The sequence below is a fragment of the Delphinapterus leucas genome, chromosome 19 (genome assembly GCF_059928025.1).
Source record: "Delphinapterus leucas isolate spDelLeu-1000000601 "Yukka" chromosome 19, BTC_Dleu_Yukka2, whole genome shotgun sequence".
In the NCBI taxonomy this organism is placed as follows: Eukaryota; Metazoa; Chordata; class Mammalia; order Artiodactyla; family Monodontidae; genus Delphinapterus; species Delphinapterus leucas.
In genome coordinates, this window is record NC_143147.1 from 54,809,139 (window position 1) to 54,826,372 (window position 17,234).

Here is a 17,234-nt window from a genome sequence, read left to right on the forward strand (position 1 = left end):
ATACCACAAAAACTGGTTAGAACTGATTAGGCCCAAGATGGTGGAAGATTCCACTTCCAGTAGACCTTGAGTCTCATTATACGCTCATTGTAATACATTAGCATCTAAATGGCACACTCGAGGGCACCATGATCTGTCTGAGGCTAACCATAAAAGGCTAAAAAGTGGGCAGTGGCCCAATTCTTGGAAACCCCTGCCCTCCCCCGCCAAATAGTTGGAATAATTCTCCCACTTTTATGGGCTGGTTAATTGCATAATTAGCCTATGTAATTATCCAGCCCGTAAAACTAACCACCCCAGGGAATTCCCTGGCAGTCCAGTGGTTAGGACTCCACGCTTTCACTGCCTTGGCCTGGGTTCAATACCTGGTCGCGTAACTAAGATCCCGCAAGCCATGTGGCAAAAAAAAACAACAACCTAAACTAACCACCCCATATTTTGGGGTTGCTCTTGCCTTTTGAGGCAGACTGCATTCTGTCTATGGAATGTGTATCTCTCTAAATAAATCCACTTTTTACCTATCACTTTGCCTCTTGCTGAATTACTTCTGCACTGAGACATAAAGAATCTGAGCTTCATTAAGTCCTGAGACCAGGTGTGTGATCTCAATTAAAAGACAGTGGGTTCGAGTCCCAGCCCATGGGTTCGAGTCCCATCTGAGTTGTGCAGTTTCAGTTACGTGAGAGAGGTCTGGTTCTTAGGAGACACATGTTGTAGTGTTGTAGTATTTAGGGGTGAGGGAGCAAGATGCCTGAAAGTTTTCCAGTGGTTCAACAATAACAAACTATACATATATATCTGTATATGTTACATATAATATATGTAATATTTATATAAATTGTACTTATGTTATATATAGGTATATACATAGGTATATACATAGTTTATATATAGGTACGTTATCTATTAGAGAGAGAGATATAGCATATGTGGCAAAATGCTAATTGGAAAATCTAGGTGGGGGGCTGTTTTAACACTTTTTCAACTTTCCTGTAGGCTTAAATTTTTCCTAGGGACTTCCCTGGCAGTCGGATGGTTAAGACTCCACACTTCCACTGCAGAAGCCCTGGTGGCGCAGTGGTTAGGAATCTGCCTGCCAGTGCAGGGGACACGGGTTCAAGCCCCGCTCCGGGAAGATCCAACATGCCGCGGAGCAACTAAGCCTGTGCGCCACAACTACTGAGCCTGCGCTCTAGAGCCCACGAGCTGCAACTACTGAGCCCACGTGCCACAACTACTGAAGCCCGCATGCCTAGAGCCCGTGCTCTGCAACAAGAGAAGACACCACAATGAGAAAGCCAGTCACCGCAACGAAGAGTATAGCCCCTGCTTGCCACAACTAGAGAAAGACCGCGCGCAGCAGGGAAGATCCAAGGCAGCCCAAAATTAAATAAATAAATAAATTTTAAAAATTAAAAAAAAGGAAAAAAAAATAGAGTGAACTGGCAGGGCTGTGTTCCCACCCTGTTTGTTGTTTGGCTTGAGGCGTCCCAGCACCAGAGCCTGCAGGTTGTTGGGTGGTGCGGGGGTGGCAGCCTCCAAGAGAGCTCACGCAGATGACTGGTCCCCAGTGCCTCTGCCATCAGTGTCCTTGCCCCCACAGTGAACCACAGCTGCCCCCCACACCCCCTGCCTCCCCGGAGACCCTCCATGACCAGTTTTTGAAGAGCCGGAAGATCCAAGCAACAGGTCGTTATTCTCTGAAATTATCTCTCCGATTTCGGATGTGAAGTTCAGCCACAGTGGGAGGTATATCATGACCAGAGACTATCTGACCATCAAAGTTTGGGATCTCAACATGGAAAACCGGCCCACTGAGACTTACCTGGTTCACAGCTACCTCTGCAGCAGGCTGTGCTCCCTCTACAAAAATAACTGCATTTTTGATAAATTTGAGTGTGTGTGGAATGGGTCAGACAGTGTCATTATAACAGGCTCCTACAACAACTTCTTCAGGATGTTTGACCGAAATAGCAAGTGTGATGTTACTCTTGAGTCCTCGAGGGAAAACAGCAAACCCCAAGCTATCCTAAAACTGAGCGGTGTGCGTGAGGGGCAAGCAGAAAAAAGACGAGATAAGTGTCGACAGTCTGGACTTTAGCAAAAAGATCTTGCATACAGCTTGGCATCTTTCAGAAAATATTGTAGCAGTGATGGCTACAAATAACCTATATATATTCCAGGACAAAGTAACTAGGAGGACACGTTATTACTTAATAATCTCACGTACTGAGTTTTAGTCAAACACTTGTTAAAAATATTTTTATTTTTTATTTTTTGGCCGCACGGCCTGTGGGATCTTAGTTCCCCGACCAGGGATCAAACCCATGTACGCTGCAGTGGAATCACAGAGTCTTAACCACTGAACTGCCAGGGAAGTCCCTCAAACACGTTTTTTAAATGTTTCTTTGGGTGTTCATTTGATGCATCGACCTTAATTTCCCTCTTTGTAATAGAATTCAGTTGGAGTCCAACTTTCCCAAATCCCAAGTTCTAAGAAACTTTTGTCAAACCTGATAGGTTCTGGGACACTTCTGTTTAGAATTGAGAGCTGCCAGCTAACAGTAGGTCTTCCATAGTTGATTTGAATTTCTGATGCTTTTATTGCCCTGTTTTCTCTGGTGGGTCCAGTGTTTTGTTTCTAGGTGTCTGCTGAGGTAAAATGAAATTGTCTGTAGTATCTAAAGAGAAAAGAGAGAAGTTTTTTTAAATTAAGCAATTCCATTTGATTGAAAAAATTCAACAAAAAATAAACACCGTTTACTCTAAAAAACAAACAAAAAAAGAAGTTGATGGCAGCTGTAGAGGAAGTGGAAACAGCCAAGTTTTCAAGGGGAGAAATGGTATAGTACCAGGAGGGGATCGTGAGGTCAAGGGAGGGTTTTACACAAAAATGTTTAAAATGAGAGCAAGAGGGTATGTTGACAGGAATGTTCCCATGGAAAGGGAGAAATTGATGTTGTAAGAAAGGGGTGAGAGGTGCCGGAAAAAGTCCTTGGGAAGACTGGCCGACGGGTGGCCCCGAGCTTGGAGGGGACACTGCACTGAGGTGCTGCGCTGGGCCCTGGGATCAGTGTGGGGGGGCAACCCCTCAGGAAGTAGGATCTGAGGCTCTCAGCGGACAAGAGTCAGGAGGGCAAGTGGTTGTTTCAAGCAGATTGAGGCACAGAGCCAAAGAAAAAGTGGCAAATTTGTTTGGTGTTTAAGATCTGAATGGCGATTATTCATCAGCTTAGAGAAGGAGCCATCAGGGGAGAGATTGAAGTCCTTACCCCTCTGCTCCTCAGTTTTTCCATCTGTAACATGAGGGGATTGGACCGGGGGCTCTCAAAGGACCCTGCAAACTCCTGTTCACTCAGGGTCCCTTATGAGACCTGATGGAGAGCTTTTACCGAATAGCATGTGTTTGGGTTGTTAAAGGATTAAAGATGGCTAGTAAAAATTGGACACTTGCCTAAGAGGTTTCTAATTGAGGGTAAAAACCAAGAGATACAGAGAGATACTTGAAAGGAAGACTGCTTACGGCTTGAGGGCACCCCTGGGGGAGCAGGGGGGTGGCCCGGAGGTTGCTGGGGCGCTGAGATGCCTTGACGACGCTTGGATAAACGCAGTACGGGGTCCCTTTGAGCATAAATTCTGCTGTCTCTGGGCTCTCGCTGAAGCTGGCATTGCACAGCGTGAAATGAAACAGCACGTTAATGTGATTAACACTGAATAAACCTCCGTGTGTGAGCAAATATAGCTTGAAGCGGGTTCAGGAATTTTAAAGTATCTATTATTAAAGACAGCCTGCAGGGGCCGTGGCATCCAATGACAAGCCAGAGGCTGCTACCGGCATCTAATATTCCCAGAGTCGTTTCCTTCGGCAAAGTGCATTTGCAGGCTTCTGTGCTAGGCTCTTCCCTGATCCTCCAAGGAGGATTATCACCACTACCCCCATTTTATAGATGAAGAAACTAAAAGCATTGTCAACAGTAGGCCTCTCAGGCCGCTGAAGGCAGAGACCTTGCCTATCATCACTGGCTCCCCAGTGGCAGGCAGAAGGCCAGGGCAAGGGGAGGAGCCTCTCAGCCCGAGAGCCGGCCCAGCGAACCACGAGCACTGTGCTGGGACTTCCACGTCTGGCGTCACTGCTAAGCACCAGGCTCTGTGCTGCAAGCCTCACACAGATGGTCTCACTTAGTCCTGATGACAACCCTTGGCAGTTGGTATTATTAACCCCAAGAGGAAACTGAGGGCAGACAGGTTAAATAACTTGCCAAAGGTCACCCGGCAGAATCAGGATTCAGGCTTGGATTTGTCTGAAGCGAAGCATGTGCTTGACTGCCGAGCTGGACGCTGTCTTCCAGTAGAGTATGGTGTGGACTTCTGGAATTCTTACAGCCCCTGTGCTCGACAGCCGTTAGCACAGCGCTGAGCACAGGTAATAGGGTGGCACCAGTGTCAGTGAGTAGAGACTGAGGGGCAGACAGTCTGAACGGATGAATGGGTAGAGATGTGAATTCCTGTCTTGTGGGGTCTTCCTCTTCAAATTGAAGACTTCCCCAAAGCTTATGAATGCTCAATCTAATTAAGGCAAAAAGGCATCAGAGAATTGCTAGGCCTTTCCTTTATTAACTGTCAAGTCCAATCTGTAGGCTGTTTACGTGCTGAGGTCAGAGATCAGTCTTTAGCTGCTCGCCTTTCATTTATCTGGCAAAGCCCGGAACATAAAGTTTATTGATGCAAAACTGATTGGCAGGCAGGGGTAACGAGGTGGCAGGGACAGGGAATATCAGAAGGAGTTCTAAGCCAGTCGGGTCACTCCTGCTCCCTTGCCGTGCTAACTTCACGTGCTCCAGGTTACTGGGTCATAGCTCATAGCTTTCTGCACCACAGTCTAGATGAGCAGCAAATGTCTGGACCTTGGGCAGTGTTCACAGAGCACATCAAGATGGGGAGGGGAAGGAGTCCTTTCTCCCTGTTTGTCTGTTAGTTTGGAAAGGAGAGAGTGAGGCACGGAAGGTTAGGTATGGATGGCCTTGAAACTTCACAGATCAAAAGGAATTCCCTTGTAAGCTTGCATCGGAGAGGCCTGGGAATTGGGAAGAGGAAGGTCATTGTTACACCAGCCCAGGACTAAGTTGCTCCCTGTCTCTGGTGAGCTCCTGTGGGGCCTCCTCCATGCCCACCAGCAAGAAGAGGTGGGAAAGCACGTGTGGGTCCACACCTGGCTCTATCTACTCGCAGTGTCCTCAGGATAAAAACCAGAAGTAAGGGGCTTCCCTGGTGGCTCAGTGGTTGGGAGTCCGCCTGCCGATGCAGGGGACGTAGGTTCGTGCTCTGGTCCGGGAAGATCCCACATGCCGCGGAGTGGCTGGGCCTGTGAGCCATGGCCGCTGAGCCTGTGCGTCCGGAGCCTGTGCTCCGCAACAGGAGAGGCCGCAGCGGTGAGAGGCCCGCGTACCGGGGGAAAAAAAAAAAAAAACCAGGAGTAAGGCACTAAGTTCCAAAAGAGGGAGTTGGACCCAGGAGTTGTACTCATGCCGCTCAGGATAGGGAAGGTCTCAAATATTATTTATTTATTTTTATTTTTAAAAATAAATTGATTTATTATTTTTATTTATTTTTGGCTGCGTTGGGTCTTTGTTGCTGCGCGCAGGCTTTCTTTAGTTGCGGCTAGCGGGGGCTACTCTTCATTGTGGCGCGCGGGCTTCTCATTGCGGTGGCTTCTCTTGTTGCAGAGCACAGGCTCTAGGCGTGCGAGCTTCAGTAGTTGTGGCACGCGGGCTCAGCAGTTGTGGCTCGCAGGCTCTAGAGCACAGGCTCAGCATTTGTGGCACAGGGGCTCAGTGGCTCCGCGGCATGTGGGATCTTCCCGGACCAGGACTCGAACCCATGTCCCCTGCATTGGCAGGCGGATTCTCAACCACTGCGCCACCAGGGAAGCCCATCAAATATTATTTATTTTTATCAGGACCAAACTGGATTCTGCCTGATCTGAGGAAAAAACCCTGACTGCAGGTCATTTTAAATGCCTTCTTAGTCTCTGCAACTCAGAAATAGTGGTTTTCCACATCAGTCAGCTGTCTGGATTCAACCCCCCACACTCATACATCACAAAGCAAAAAAATAACAAAATTAAAACAAACCAAACCCCCAACCCTCGTTTCATTTCCTTAGAAAAGAGTCCAGGTTCAAGGTCTAGTCTGAGCAGGGAATGTCTCCTCTCCTGATCTGTTTTCTGGATAGGCAGGGGGGCAAAGTCCCTTTTCCTCTTCTCCGTGACAGGGTGTCGCACAGAGCTCCAGAGAGAAATGTCCACCAAGGAGCAGAGCTGGACCCAGGGCTCCTGTGCCCGTGACCTCCCTTGAGTTCAGTGCTCATGATGAGCAGTGGCTACTGTCGGGCGCTGGGGTAGGAAGATGGTTAGGAACGGATCCCAGAGACCCACACACAAACCACTAACCACAGTAAAACACAATAAATGCTCTTTTGCAGTAGGAATAAAGTGTTTCAGCTGCACAGAGAAAGAAGGGAGAGGGAAAAGCTTTGGTGGTTCTCAAAATGGTTCCCAGGCCCGCAGCAGGAGTGTCACCCAGAAGTTTTTAGAAACACAAATGCAGGCCCAGCCCAGACCCACAGAGTCAGAAGCCCTGGGGGTTAGGCCCAGCAAGGTGTGTTGGAAGACACCCCCCAGGCGATTCTGGTGTGAGCCAAAATTTGAGAGTTATGAGGGGGCTGACAAACTGCCTGTTTTTGCAAATAAACTTTTAACTGGAACACGGCCACAGTCATTCAATGACGTATCATCTGTGGCTATCTTCCTGCCGTGCTGGCAGGGTGAGACTTGTAACAGAGACAACATGGCCTGCAAAACCTAAAATATTTACTGTCTGGGCTTTATGGGGGGTGGGGGACGGGGGAATTGCTGCCCCCAAGGAGGGGGGTGGAGACACCTGAATCCCCCTTCTGTGGCCGGTGCTGCTAGGGCCTCTGCAGTCATGCTTCAGTCAGCTCAGTGCTGGGACCCAGCTCTAGTCTGGGGACTTACTGAAAAGACTAAACAGTCCATTTGAAGTGTGAACAATATAAAGAAGCCCCCGGTTACTGAGTCCCTGTTGTGCTCAGTGCTGTGCTTGATGCTTTAAGGGCCTAACTCCACCCTCTAAGATGGGCATTGCATCCCCCTTTTACAGATGTGGAAGGTGAGGCTGGGAAGATGAAGTAACCAGCTCAAGTTCATGGAGTCCAGGACAGGAGAGCTTGGACTGGACCCTGGATCAGCTTTGCTCCCAGCTCAGGCTCTCTGCCTCACACCTACCACCTCTGTTTTCCCAATTATAAGATGGAAACTCCCTCAATGGACAACGGGGGCAGCTCTCAGGAATCTGTTAACGTAACAAGTACAATTTTCATACTTTTTCCACTGGGGAGATGAGTCACCAGGGGCTGGAGAACCCAACCCAGGCCTACATCCTGGAGGTGTCCAATCCTATGGGGAGCACGGCAAGGGGAGGGCAGGAGATGTAGGACCCACAAGGACACAGGACCAGCTCTCACCTGTTCTAGCCAAATGGGGCAGGTGGGAGCATGCAAATGCTGAATCAGTGCCAGGTGGGATGCAGCCTCTGGGCACTGTGACCACCAAAGGCCTCCCAGTGCAGCCCCTTCCCCACATTCCAATCCCACAGGTCCTTCTGTCCAGCTCCTGGATTGTCAGTGTGGAGATATGTATAAGGGGCGCCCCAGGGAAAAAGGACTTCGTAACTTAGGTGAGTCTTATATCTGTGGTAGAAGAAAAGAACCTATCAGGATATTTCCTGCTCTGATACAGGAGTGGAACGGATCAGCTGGTCAATAAGATACTAAGCCAGTAATCAGATTGGGGAACCTGTTACTATGTGATATTGCAACATCGATGCCGGTGATTGAAACAGCAAAAGTAAAATCTTGCCCTGCTACCATTTAAGAAACGTGGGAGCTAAAACACCACTGTCTGGGTGGCTAAAACAGTGACCAAGAAAGTCTGTCCCCCATGCACATACACAGTATCTATTTTGGCTTCCGAATATTTTGTTAGAATAGGAAGATAAAAAACATTCTTAACAGACACAAGAGCTTGGTTTGTCAGGCAAAAGTGAAAACCTCTGAAGAAAGAAAGCATTTTGAGGAGAAGACTAGTGATAAACTGCTTTCTCTCGTCAAACAAATCAATGACATTTAATTACTTTAAACAAGCATCATTGGAGTGTCTTCTGCATGCCAGACACCACACTAATCTTTCTGAACCTCGGTTACCTCATCCCATCCTCACATCAGCTCTAAAGGGCAGGTCATGTGAGCAGCCCCATTTTACGGGGGGGCGGGGGCTTCAGGCGGAAGGGAGGACACTTGGCTGAGCGTCACCCAGCATGCGCGGCAGAGCTGAGTTTTGAACCCAGGGCTTGTGACTCTGTGTCTTATATTCCTTTCAGAGCATCGCATTTACTCTGCAACTAAAAACTAAATCTGGACAAAGCACAGGGAGACCAGGGAAACACAATAGCCAGAGTCTGTGGATGGCTTCACATTGAGGCAGTATTTATTAGGGCAGTGGTTCTTGGACCTGATGGAACCACACTCCCATTGACAAGGGCTGCTGGGCTGCTGCGTGAATGGGCAGTGTAGGCTGCAGATCGTGTGCAGGGCCAGCTGTACCGTCACCGTCTTTCCCTGTTGCTTAAACTGTTGTTTTAGGGGAAACTTGCCTTGAAAGAATAATTCTGTTTTGCATTTACATGACACTTTTTTTCCCCCCTAAATTTCAGAAGACTTTTTTTTGTTGCTGTTGTTGTTGTTTTTGTTTTTGTTTTTGCGGTACATGGGCCTCTCACTGTTGTGGCCTCTCCCGTTGCGGAGCACAGGCTCCGGAAACGCAGGCTCAGCGGCTATGGCTCACGGGCCCAGCCGCTCCGCGGCATGTGGGATCTTCCCGGGCCGGGGCACGAACCCGCGTCCCCTGCATCGGCAGGCAGACTCTCAACCACTGCGCCACCAGGGAAGCCCCAGAAGACTTTATTGTGTTAACTGACTTAATCCTTAGAGCAACGCTGAGAGGAGAATAGGTGTTAGTTCCCGGTTTGATAGAGGAGGAAGTTGAAGTAACTTTCTGAAAGTCTTATGCTAATGAATATTAAAGCAGAGTCTCAAACATGAGGCCTCACCAAGATACCTGCAAAACCAGAGAACAAAACTTGGAAGACTCCACGGTGATGGAGGAGATCAGCTACCTACAAAGCAGCAACTTTGGCTAAAAATGGGTTATCCAAATTTCCAAGAAAATGTAAGCCTATATATATATACATTGTGGTTTCAGAAGAGGAAAGTCCAAGAGAGGGGAGTCTAAAAAGCAGGGCTCTGGTGTAATTTCATGAGAGGGACAGATCCAGCGTCCTGTCCCTTTAGAAGACAGGGCCCTATTTCGAGGAATTGGGAACGGCAGCTGAACACAACTGTGCGCGGTGGAGCCATTAAGGCCATGCCCTTTCCCTTGCTCACCCATGCCCTTTCCCTTGCTCCTTGCTCGGAGGAGCCTTCCAAGCAGCTATCCTGGGATCAGCGTCTGTGGGTCAAATGTTGCCACTTGGCAGTCACATTCCCCTTTTGAAATGAACGAGTTGGCATCCAGGGCTGTGAACGAGTTGGCACACAGGGTTATGTACCATTCTCAGCATTTTGATGAGGTTCTTCCCAAACTGGATTAACTCTGGGGCCAGGGGGACCCGAAGACCTGAGAACCAGATCCTGTGCAACGGTGAGTTTGGTAAGAGTCTTACCTAAGTGACTAACCAGCTGCCCACATCCACACCTTCAGAGGAGGTGGAAACTAATGGCCAGGGAGGAAAGCTGTGAAACACAATAAATATGGGGTAATGAAGCCAGAAGCCAGAAGCGGGTGACAGAAAGTTAGCGTTAACTGAAGCAAACTAAAGGAGCAGGTGGAACCTGGAGTCAGCCAGGAGGGGCAGGATTGAGCACTGCGCGCCCTGGCCCGCGCTAACCCTGCCTGGTGGGGCAGAGGGCACCGGTCCTGGAGCCAGACCGCCTTTCAGAGAACTCCCTCACCTCCTCTCCACTGTCTCCTCCTCCTCTGTATGGTGGGCCTCCCTCAAGGTTGAAAGGATTAAAGGTAATAATGAACATGCTCTCATTCCAGTGCCTTCCCCATAAATGCTCAATAAATGCTTTTTGTTATAATCCCTGCCCTTTGGGATCAGGCATTAAACGCAGGCTCAAGACACTGAATCTCACTGCAGCATAAAGCACCTTATTATGTCGAAACCTTGGTGAAACTGTGGCCTACACCCATGCCCGGCTCAGCAGCAGGCATCTTCTCACCCTGTCGTGCAAGGCCCAGAAGGCCCAGAGAGACGCTGCAGTTTTGCCTGACAAGTCATCCTGCTGCAAACACGCTGGTCCTGGCCCCAGGCCATTTTCACTCACTGTTCTCTCTGCCTGGAAGGCTCTTCCCCCAGACGGTGACAAGGTTTGCACCTTCGTTTCAGACGTCACGTTATCAGAGAACAGCTGTCCCTGACCTACCTCCCTATATAAAGTAGCATCCCTGCCACCACTGGGGTCTAGCACTCTATCCTCGTACCCTGCTTTCTATTTCTCCATGACACTCAGCACCTCTGACATATAGTTTTGTGTTTTTTGTCTGTTTCTCTCACTGTCATGCACCTGAGAGCAAGGATTTGGTTTTGGGATTTGCTCTTTTTATTTTGTTTTTATCTTCCAGTTTTATTGAGATATAACTGACCTACAGCACTGTATAGGTTTAAGGTGTACAGCATAATGACTTACATACATCATGAAATGATTGTCACAATAAGTTTAGTGAACAGCCACCATCGCATATAGATACAAAGTTAAAGAAGTAGAAGAAAATTTTTTCTTTTTTAAAAATTTATTTATTGTATTTATTTTTGGCTGCGTTGGGTATTCGTTGCTGCGCGTGGGCTTTCTTTAATTGCGGTGAGTTGGGGGCTACTCTTCGTTGTGGTGCACAGGCTTCTCACTGCGGTGGCTTCTCTTGTTGCGGAGCACGGGCTCTAGGCGCACGGGCTCAGTAGTTGTGGCACGTGAGCTCAGTAGTTGTCGCTTATGGGCTCTAGAGCACAGGCTCAGTAGTTGTGGTGCACGGGCTTAGTTGCTTTGCGGCATGTGGGATCTTCCCGGACCAGGGCTCGAACCTGTGTCCCCTGCATTGGCAGGCAGATTCTTAACCACTGCGCCACCAAGGAAGCCCCCAAAATTGTTTTTCTTGTGATGAAATGGTCTTTCTTTTCAAACTGCCCTCCACTTATTTCTACTCAAAAGCCTAGCATGGTTGTCTCTTGAAACGGCCTGCAGGTTCTTCTCACTCTATCATGGAAAGGCAGCCACTTGCCAGCTCCGTATCATTATCACACATACGCAGAAGATAGGACACATTCCATGCAATGCAGTAACATGTGGCCACACCTGCTAAGTGTCTGGTGAAAGTGTTCCAGGTAGAGGGATAGTAGGTACAAAGGCCCTGAGGTGTGAGAGGAGGCCAGTGAGGCTGGAGTGGAGGTGCTGGGGATAAGGGTGTAAGAGAGGATGATTCCAGGGTTTTTGATATAAATAACGAAAGAATGGAAATGACATTTTCTAACATGAGTTAGGTAGGGGGAGGAGCAGGGTTTGGATGTAAGTTTTATGATGCTTTCAGGTTGGAAGCACCTGGCAGGAATCCGGCAGTAAGCCAGGTGCTTTACATACATTATCTCCATTGCACGGATAAGGAAATCGAGGCTCCAGAAGTCACGTGTCCTTGGGTCTCAGAACATGTATGTAGAAGGGCTGGGACTTGAATCCAAGCTGTTTCTGCAAGGGTTTGTCACCCTGAGAAGCACTGCTCACTGAAGAAAGAGCTGGGAGAGGACTGCTTGCCTGCAGTTGGAAGAGTCGAGTATTTTGCATAAGGTGAACTCAGATCTCCTTTCCAAATTCTGCAATACCAGGACACAGAAGGCCCTTCTGTAGTTGGACTGGTACGTTTAGGGCCAGTAAGAGGAAGCACCACATCACGAGAGGGCTGGGGCTGCCACCCCTTTGGCCTCAGCAAGGTGGCTGGCAAATCCATTTCCACGGCTATTCAGGCTGTCACATGATGCCAAAACAGTGGAATGAAATGTGGAAGATTCGACTGAGGTTATTATCATGGGTTACACTCCAATTTTTCATATTTTTAAAGATCTGCTCACTGTACTTAACAAAGCATTCACATAAAGCTTTCACTAATGTAACAGACAAGCCTTCAGAGCATTGAAATCCAGTGTGGGCTGCAGACCCGCAGCAACAGCATCACCTGGGGCTGTCAGAAATGCAGAGTCTCAGGCCCTATCCCAGATGCATTTTGGCAAGATGCCCAAGGGATACGTATGCTTGGTCCAATTTGCGAAGCCCTGGCCTAGAGCAAGGGTTGACTAAGTTTTTCTGTAAAGGACCAGATACTAAACATTTTAGGCTTTGCCTGCCTGTCACAACTACTCAATTCTGCCATTTGTAGTGCAAAGTCAGCCACAGACTGCATGTAAAGGAATTAGTGTGGCTGTGTTCTAATGAAACTTTACTAATGGACACCAAAATTAGTTTATGTAATTTTCACGTCACGAAATACTATTCTTCTTTTGATATTCTTTCAGCCATTAAAAATAAAACTCATTCTTAACTCATCCATCTTCTGACTTGCCTTTCTGGGCTGACCATGCCCAAGGCCACTAGCCGAATGATCCCCTTCTGTCTTCTCTGTGGGCTTGGGCCCCCTTTCCCCATGACCTGTGCCACTGTGTCTGAAGGTTAATTACTTAAGCCTAATATGAAAGGTCAATGGAAGAACTAAGATTTATAAAATACACTTTTGCCAGCTTCCACAAATGCAATGTGTTTGCTGTTGTTCCCTATCTTGACGTTTTCTGAGAAAGACCAAAATGGAGGATTCAATAGCTCAGGGGAGGGGGCTTGTTACTTTTCAGGGGCATTTATTCGCTTTGCTCCTCTACTTGTTTCTTTTACATTTCAGCTGCTGGGAAGAAGGAACACACAATTCAGGGAAGACAAGTATTAAAAAGTAACATTTGGGGAGGGAGTTGAAAGAGGAAATTAAAGAAGGGAGGTACTCTCCAGGAGAATAAGAATATTGTTCCAGCATCACTGGGCTGTGGGGAAGAACGCATGACGATAAAGAAAGTAAAGTGTGTCAAGGAGACTTGCTCAGGAAAGCTTTCTGAAGCAAGCTGGGCAGAAGAAGGGTATGAAAAACATAGAGATAGGGGAGAGATTGGCAGAGAATCTTACGCAGGCTGAGATCTGAATTTATTTCATCTATAGTGCACTTTCACGGCAACCAGATGCTTTTCCACTTTGTTAGGAATGGGGAGAAGGGAGGAAATAACACTGACCAAATGCCTACTGTATGTCAGGCACAGTTACAAGGCATTTCCTATCACTATTTCAACTTTAATTAAAGCCACTCATGGGATTAGGTGTGCTGGCCAGTTTTCAGATGAGGAAACTGACAGGTGAAGAGACAGGGTTAGGACCTAGTTCATTCCAACCACCAGTGCCCTGACGTTCTACGCTGCCCTGCCGACCAGAATTTATAGTGGAAATATTGCCTTCACAAAATTTGTTATTTCTTCTCACCATTAGAAACCCTCAATTCTCCAGGATGGGGGAAGAACATAAACAGACCAGATGACTTTTACATTTTTCTCTACTTACCCGCCCCCCCACCCCAAAATAAAATGTAATACTTTTTTTTTTTTTTTTGGTAATGCTTTCTTTAAAGGGACATCAAGTCCTTTTTCTGTTATGAAGAAAATAGCCCCACAAACAACTCAGTACATTGGCAGCCTGGTTTCCGAAGTTAAACTGTGTGCTGCTAACCAATCTAATGACAAATGTCTACATCCTTGGTAGAAATGTGGTTTGGGGACCATTTATTTAGGGATTACTCTGTCAGGCACACACCATTATCTCATTTCATCTTCCAACAGTCCTGTGAGGTTTTTAACACCATTTGATGGATAAAGAAACTGAGGCTTAGAAAAGTTAAATATCTTGCCTAAGGCCACACAGCTGGTAAGAGGCAGGGCCAAGATGAAAACCGGGGGGCTTGACTAGGAAGTTTGTCCTCTTAGCCACCACACTGCAGGCCCCTTCTGGAAAAGGTGCACGTAAGGCCCCCTGCTCAGTAATATATGCCAGATGGTGGACATTAAGAAACATTGAAGAAGGTGCTGGACATTCTTTAGTGTGGTACAGGTGAAAGGGCAAAAGAGTGCTAGAACTACTTTAGTTTTTCCCAGTGTCTTTCTCAAAACACCTCTCCCATGAGTACTTGAAACCACAAACCAGCCAACAGAAAACCAGGGTGGTGGTTCCAAACATCAAATAGGAAACCACTGAATACCCTGATCCCCCACCTGGAGATTGTCATATGCCTATTGTACATTTTAGGCTCTAAGTAGTACTGAAATAAAGGATTCCACTTTAACCTAGAGTTTCCCGAGGTCCAATGTACATCTACTCCCTTTAAAGCATTTAACCTATCGAGATGTGCAGAGCACAGCTTGGGGAACACCAGTGCCCTGGTCCTCTCTGTGACTATGAACATGAACCTGGAGGACTTGTCATACACTGAAGGCAGGAAGGACCAGATGATCAACGTGCACATCTAAATGAATCCATGTTTGAGCCTTCTGAAGCTGATGGGAATTGGGCCTTTGCATGGAGAGTGTCACCATTTGCCAGTCTATGACAAGTTGAGTCTCACAAAGTTGCCCTGTGAGCAAACACACTTTAATTAATTAATTAACTAATTTCTGGCCACGTGGCATGTGGGATCTTAGTTCCCCGACCAGGGATCGAACCCGAGCCCCCTGCATTGGAAGCACAGTCTTAACCACTGAACCGCCAGGGAAGTCCCAGTAAACACACTTTAAACAGGTTGGTTCATGAACCCAAGGTTAAATTACATTGTGAGAACCATCTGACAACAACAGAGCTTATTTTGAAATTATCCATCTATTGTTCTTTTTCCTTACTGTTGATATTTTCATTTATATGATGCTTATAAACAGAAGCACCTCATTTTTGTGGTAAGCAAATTCATTAAATTCCTTTGAGCAATTCCTGTTGGGATGAGTGTTAAACGTGGAGTGGGGCTGTGAACAGACCTATGGCAGTGTAAGTTCTTTGACATGCAGAGGAAAATGCACTAGGCAAAGTGAAACTAAAAATCTCATCTTTTCCTGTATTTCAGTAACTACTTTTATCTTTTAAAAAATAATTACCTCAGGGACTTCCCCAGTGGTCCAGTGGTTAACACTCCGTGCTCCCAATGCAGGGGGCACGGGTTTGATCCCTGGTCGGGGGAACTAAGATCTCCCATGTCGCATGGTGTGGCCAAAAAAAATAAAAAATTAGCTCAAAAAATAGAATCATAGCCTTATTATTATCTTATTATCCTCTAGTCCAAACTCCTTCACAGATGAGGTTGGCGAAACTTGAAAGCTTAGGTAACTGGTCCATGCAGCTTGTCTGTGAAAGAGCTGGCTGGAACTCAGCTCCAACTCTGTCCAGTGTTCTTCCTTTTAAACTCTTCTCATTTGAGACATTCCAGTGTCATTTGCTATAATGACAGAGCTTGCCTCACTTGCTTTTCGAGTCGTAGGGGAAGGTACTCTAGGTTCTCCTGCTCTCTTGATAGTCCTTCACCTTGCCCTTTTTCACCCTTCTCTGCCTGGAACTTGCTCTCCCCCTCCCCTTCAAACATTGTTATCTTTGGAAATATGTGCGTGCACAGGGCCCAACCTGGCTGGGTTCGAAGCAAGGTGACTCTTGGTTGAATGGAGTTTTTCCACAGTGCTTGAATTTGTCCAAGGCTTTGGAAGGCTGCGCAACTAACAAAAAGTAAACTGCCATCCTTTGCCCTTCCAGCAGGTCTGTGTTCCATTAATACAGGATGAATTAAGAATAAGGAAGAAAGAAAGGCAGAAACTCCCCTTGAAGTACTTGCCTACCCCCTGGAAAAGTTCAAGGCTCTTGTTCATTATCTGAATTTTTCCCAGGTGATTTGCCTGTAGTCCTTAAGTCATCTTCAGACATCTGATCAAGGCAGTATCAAAGGAAAATAAAAAGTTGGGTATTTGCGTTGAAGTCAGTGTCCTGGCTCATAGAAGTCGGTGGAGAATGTGATTTTTTTCTCTGGTGCTGGGTGATCAAAATGGGAGGCTTTTCCTGTGCAGGAAGCCCTCCTAGCTGCGGGAGCTACTGCACCCTTTCACATTTCCCATTCCTCAGCAGACACTGAGGGGCAGGCCTGTTTTCTCCATTCTAGCCCTTACCCTCCGAGCCCCCTAAGTACCCAGGAGGGCCTTGTTGTTAATCAAAGGTTGAAATGGAACCTCCCCCCGGGGGCACCGAGAGAGTCCCTTTGGGGCAGCATCCTGGTGGGGGTAGGGAGTCAGCCGTGATCCCAGAGGACCTCTTGTCCCTGGAGACGTCCTGCCAACCAGGTACGTGGAGGTGAAGCGCTGTCCGCTTTCCAAGGCGGCTTGGATTTGGGGAGTGGGAGGGTGAGTTTGGAGAGTGGCGGGGCGTGGGAGCCGGCCAACACGGGTGGGCACAGCCAACTCACTAACTGGGCGTCTCCGGGGAAGTTCGGGCGGGGTTCGCCGGCACACGGGCATTCTTCCTCTAAAATCCATCCTGGGCAGAGCAACCCCACTTCTCACCCAAACTCGTGGAGACCAGGGATTAGGCTGACGCGGGGTTCGACGAGGCGTATCGGGGAAGCGCCCGGCCCCGGCGGCGAGGCCCCTCTAGCTCCGGTCCGCGACCCAGGGCGCCGGCCCAACCTCCTTGGCTGGGGCCGGTCCCGCGGGGCGAGGGCCGATTTTACGTAGACGGCAGTGGGGTCTCCGGAGCTCCGAACGGGTCCGACCTCTCCTGGCGTCGCTGCGGGTCCGCCGGCGCCGCCCGTTCGCCCGCCCTCCTTCAGCCGCCCGGCAAGGCGGCGGCCTCCTCAGCCGGCGCGGGGTCCCCTGGTTAACCCCTGCCCGCCAGCCCGGCCGCTGATTGGAGGAGGCGGGGCGCCGGGGCAGCGGGGACCCCCCCACCTTCCTCGTCCCCTCCCCCTCCTCCCCCACTGTCGGCTCTTCCCCCACCCCCATTGGACC

At 48.2% G+C, this 17,234-nt stretch overlaps 1 pseudogene; it reads left to right on the top strand.

The window, feature by feature from the left end:
* Nucleotides 1–1,654: 1,654 nt before the first annotated feature.
* On the top strand, nt 1,655–17,190 carry LOC149746778 (serine/threonine-protein phosphatase 2A 55 kDa regulatory subunit B beta isoform pseudogene; annotated as a pseudogene).
* The last annotated feature ends 44 nt before the right edge of the window (nt 17,191–17,234 follow it).